The sequence below is a fragment of the Salvia miltiorrhiza genome, chromosome 3 (genome assembly GCF_028751815.1).
Source record: "Salvia miltiorrhiza cultivar Shanhuang (shh) chromosome 3, IMPLAD_Smil_shh, whole genome shotgun sequence".
Classification (NCBI taxonomy): domain Eukaryota; kingdom Viridiplantae; phylum Streptophyta; class Magnoliopsida; order Lamiales; family Lamiaceae; genus Salvia; species Salvia miltiorrhiza.
The window spans coordinates 30958788-30963919 of NC_080389.1; the positions used below are offsets into that span (position 1 = coordinate 30958788).

At 41.5% G+C, this 5132-nt stretch overlaps 1 long non-coding RNA gene across 1 annotated transcript; it reads right to left on the reverse strand.

The window, feature by feature from the left end:
- Positions 1–2095: 2095 nt before the first annotated feature.
- On the reverse strand, positions 2096–5132 carry LOC131014110 (uncharacterized). Its single transcript, XR_009098055.1, has 3 exons — positions 4825–5132; positions 2926–2987; positions 2096–2388 (listed from the first exon to the last, which is right to left on the reverse strand). It is a non-coding gene; the product is annotated as an uncharacterized LOC131014110 (long non-coding RNA).

Here is a 5132-nt window from a genome sequence, read left to right on the forward strand (position 1 = left end):
GGCTCTAGTCACGCTGCATGCTGGGGCCTAGTACGCGCACACATAATATAGACCCCGAATTACAAAGCAAAATACCCGATGATCGACACTCGATAGGCCCCGTGTGTACTAGATTTCTGATGCTCGATCGGCTGCGCGAGTGCTAACGACACCAACCGTCGAACAGACATCGCACGCCCGAAAACAAGCATCAACAGCTCTAGACACCTAACACCAAACGGGTATCGCGTGCGTGCACGACACATCACATATGGCACCCGATATCTCACACCCGGGGTCCGACACCCGACAGGCCTAGCGCGCGGGTCACACCCGTTACCGCACGGGACTCGCCAGCGCCCTGGCCCTAGCCTCCAACCTCCGACGGGTCTTGCTCGCCTGTTACCCGAAACACGATTGACCACCCGCGTGTGCAAGGCGTACTATGGCCTATAGAAATCACGCGTGCCCCACTCGCGTGTGCGTGCCTGAAGCATCCGACATCGGACGGGACTCTCGCACGTGCCTAAAGCACATGGCGCCTGCCCCCTACACCGTGGGCGTCCAACGGGGCTTGCGCGAGCCTAACACACACAACTCCTGAAGGGCATCGCGCGCGCGCCTATTTCACATTTCGCCCGCCCTGTGCCCAAGGCACATATCTCGTGTAAACACTACTAGGCTTGCGCCGAACGGGCTTCATGCACGCGCATGTGTTACAAGATACATGACATTGGGTGACCGACACCTGACGGGCCGCACGTGTGAGTCACAACCGTTACCACACGGCCTCGTGTGTATGCTTTGCCCGTTTCCCGGCCTACTACAAGTGCCGCTCGCATGTCACCCGACACCCAATTGAATTTCTGCGTGTTCAAGGCACACTACGGCCAAAAGTCATCTCGTGTGTTAGATTCCCAACGGTTGGCGTGCTACGCCGGCGAGACACACGCGCGTGAATCACCCAAATATCTCGTATTTTATTTCAATGAATTGACATACTAAATATCTTGAATCATTAACGAGCTTTACGGCTTATCTTAAATCATTAACGAGCCTTACGGCTGCGAAGACACGCTATGGTAGACAGCCCTTAGTCGTGCTAGACACCAAGCACCCAACAGGCCTCGCTTGAGCTCTAGTCACGCTGCATGCTGGGGCCTAACACGCACACACATAATATAAACCCTGACTTACAATGCATAATTCCCAACGACCGACACTCGATAGGCCCCGTGTGCGCAAGATTTCTGATGCCCGATCGGCTGTGCGGGTGCTGACGACACCAACCATCGAACATACGTCGCACGCCTGAAAACAAGCATCAACCGCCCTAGCCACCTAGCACCAAACGGGTATCGCGGGCGTGCACGACACCTACCGCTTGAAAGGTCATGTGTGAAGACTACTAACCTCATGCCCGATGGCCTCCTTCGCGCATATGGCCCCTAATACCGTACACCGGGGATCCGAAACCCGACAGGCCTCGCGTGCGGGTCACACCCGTTACCGCACGGGTGTCGCAGCCCGATTCCCGACACTAGTGATAGTGGGGTACGAGTATCGATACGACTATTTTTAAAGAATAAAGGAATAGAAGAGTAGGTCGAACATCAAGCAGAAGCTCACATCAAAGCATGCTAAGGAAAATATTATTAATTGAACCCAAGGGTAAAATCGTCAACGTCGTTATAACTTTTTAATTATCAGGAATTTCACGAACAAAAACAAAACAGGTATAGCTTATTTTTCATAAGGAAACATAAAATGCAGAGTGTCGCAGCAAAAGGCGAACCGGTTACATGTATGGAGACACATAACCGTGAGTATATTACTTGATTCATATTTAAAGTAACTTCACATCAAGACTTTATCGATAAAAAGGAAATACGATAAAGTAAATACGTCATCTAACGATCCCCCACCAGCACCAGACCAATCTCACTCCTCGCTTAGCCTGCTGTCGCAGCCCGAAAACCCGACACTAGTAATAGCGGGGTACGAGTATCGATACGACTATTTTTAAAGAATAAAAGATAAGAAGAACTAGGTGAACGTCATGCGGAAGCTCACGTGAAAGCATGCTAAGGATAAACTTATAAAATTAGCCCAAGGGTAAAATCGTCAACATTGTCATAACTTTTTAATTATTAGGAATTTCACGAATAAAAACAAAACGGGTATAGTTCATTTTTCATAAGGAAGCATAATTTGCAGAGTATCGCAGCAAAAAGCGAACCGATTATATGTATGAAGACACATAACCGTGAGTGTATTGCTTGATCCCAAAAGAAACTAAGTAATTCAAACATCAAGACTCTATTATCATAGAGGCAAAATAGTAATTTAATTTACATCATTTGAAACTCTCCCCCATCAGCACCAGTCCAATCTCACTCCCAGCTTAGCCTGCACATTTAGAAATATATGCAGGGCGTGAGTACATAATACTCAGTGGGCAAAAGCCGAAAAACAAGAAAGATGCTCTTAGAGCTATAAGTTTGAAGCTTGCCACATCTCAGCAATACACAGAAATAAGTTAGCATCAAAAGAATCTGTGCATGCAGTTTTCATAATCATGACATCATAAGTAAACGACTGCAGTCATATATCTCAACATGTATGTACCACATCTACAACTCATCATCATCAAAGGTACTGAGAAGTAGGCCTCCCTCTCAAGTACCGTGACCGGCCGATTCGCTCAACGGCTCACAGTCACCTCAGTGTACACTAGCCCTGGCAGGATAGCTATCAACTGCCCAGGACCCGAATTCGTCTCATCTCATCAGTAGAGGGTAACATACAAGCTCAACATCAAAAATTGGCAAGTCAAACAGTTCTCAAACATCATTTATCTCGAAACATTTGATAAGCTCATAAATATCATCATTAAATCATTTTAGAAAGCTCGGATAATATATGTATACTCAAAATATTGCCCACCTGAAGTCCTTCGCTTATTCTGGAAAGAAATCAGGCAACTTACTTCTTCGTCTCGCTCGGGCCTTCATATGTCATCATCACATCGTCATCGTCATCGAAGGTTCATGTGATAAAACAAACCTTAGTCAGAACTCAATTTCTAAATCCAATCTCTTCTTTACTTTAACTTCTCACTCAACGTCTATTTACCCGTTATAACTCAATCCCTAGGTATACTTGGCTTCTAAGGATTCACACGTCCAATTTTCGACTTAACTCTCAACTCGACTCAAACTCATAGCAAACAAGCACATAAACAAGTATAAACACTTAAGCATATTAAAAACACACATAGACAAGTCGAAACAAGCTTTGCTCTGCACTGACTCAACTTTAAAACCTCACCAGACTCTGTACAGAACTCTCCTGGGGTCGTAACTTATACCAAAAGAAACCTCTTTGAGTTTAGTTTCATTTAAAAAAAATAGGATCACAAAAGCCAAGTATTCTAGGAGATATGACTGTTTTACTACAGTCTACCATATTCGGCAGTTTTTAGCAATCGAAACGTTTGATTTTTTAAAAATAGTAAAAGTTGTCAAAACGGTCTGACATTTTGTCGTAACTTAGCTAAGACACTCAGGTCTCAACCATAAAAATTTGGGTTCCATAATGCTAAGCAAAGCTACTGGAAACGATGACTCTATTGGCTACTCACCGAACAATTCGGCAGAACGTAGCAGTTTTAGTTTTACATTTTATAAAAATAGCAAACGAAGTCCTAATGACTTGAAATTTTACCAGTATGCTCCAGACTCTCAAATATACTTAACATAAAATTTTCAGGGTGTTTGGGTATCAAGAACCCCTCGAAAACAGTGAGTCAGCGCGTCGTGAAAAACGACTCCGAAACATACACACAAGCAAACATGCTCAACTCAACATTTAAACCATGCAAACTCATCAAAACTCATTTTAAGCACTTAAAGCACTTAAAAACATTCGAATACATCAAAATACTCGTAATATACAATCTCGACTCTTTTCTTTCATCATCAACTCAAATCTCATAGAAAACATTTCAACGAACGTATCTAACAAATTCCTTTTCAATATCATGCTCGAAATTTCTCAAATACTCAAATATGATCATTTACATCATATAACTCATTATTCACATATTTACTCTCTTTTTATCATATAAACTAGATTTTATAGAAAATCCATGTATCAACATAAAACTCTCAACAAAACAAGGACATAGTTCACATAATGATCATAGAGCAATTAAACCTCATTTTATAAAGCATCAAACTCACATCATATAAAAACTCAAAACTCATACAAACTAAAATAAGCCAAAATTTTATTTAGCCTACAATAGACTTAATCAAATATACAAAAACACTACCATCATGCTTAAAAACATACATCTCAAGCAAAACCACTTAAATAACACATAGACTAGAAAGTCCTAATTTTTACTAAACTAACTCTTTGAAATTTTTACAAACACATACAAATCTTTAATCAACTTATAGATCTTTCATTTTTAACCAATTAATCTCACATCAAAACCATCAATTCACCAATAAGGGCATATATACACATATCCCTAATTTTAGTAAACTAACCCACATCAAAAACTCCAATTGTCACCATATACTCAAATTACTCCATCAAAGTTTCACATCTCATGACACATATTTCACAACATATATCAAACATCAATACACATCACATAACTCTCATTTTTCACCCCAAATCAAGAAAGGAAAAGAAAAATTTTTGAAGGGGTGGAGACCCTTTTTTTCGAAAATTTAGGAGAATAGGGAGGGGTGATTTTCTTGCTTCATCTTTCAAGAATACACTCACACAACATCCTTCAAGCAAGAATTAAAAAAAAACATTGCCACTTACCCAAGTTCTCACCAAAATTCTCACTTTCTCACTCTACTTTGGAGCTTCTTCTTCAAGGATTTTCTTGATTATAAGTGGATAGAATAGGTTTATGGAGGATATTAGAGTGATTTGAAGTGTTTGGTAATATTTTAGGAAGCTTCGAAGGTTTCCATCAATGGAGGAAAATGGTGGAATTGATAAATGGAGAAGATGAGTGTGTGTTGGGAGAAAATGTGTGTGAGGGAGAGAGGTGGTGTTGGCCGAAAATTGTAAGTGAGGGAGAGAGAAATTAGCTTTGCAAGATTGAATTTGATCTTGTGATCTTT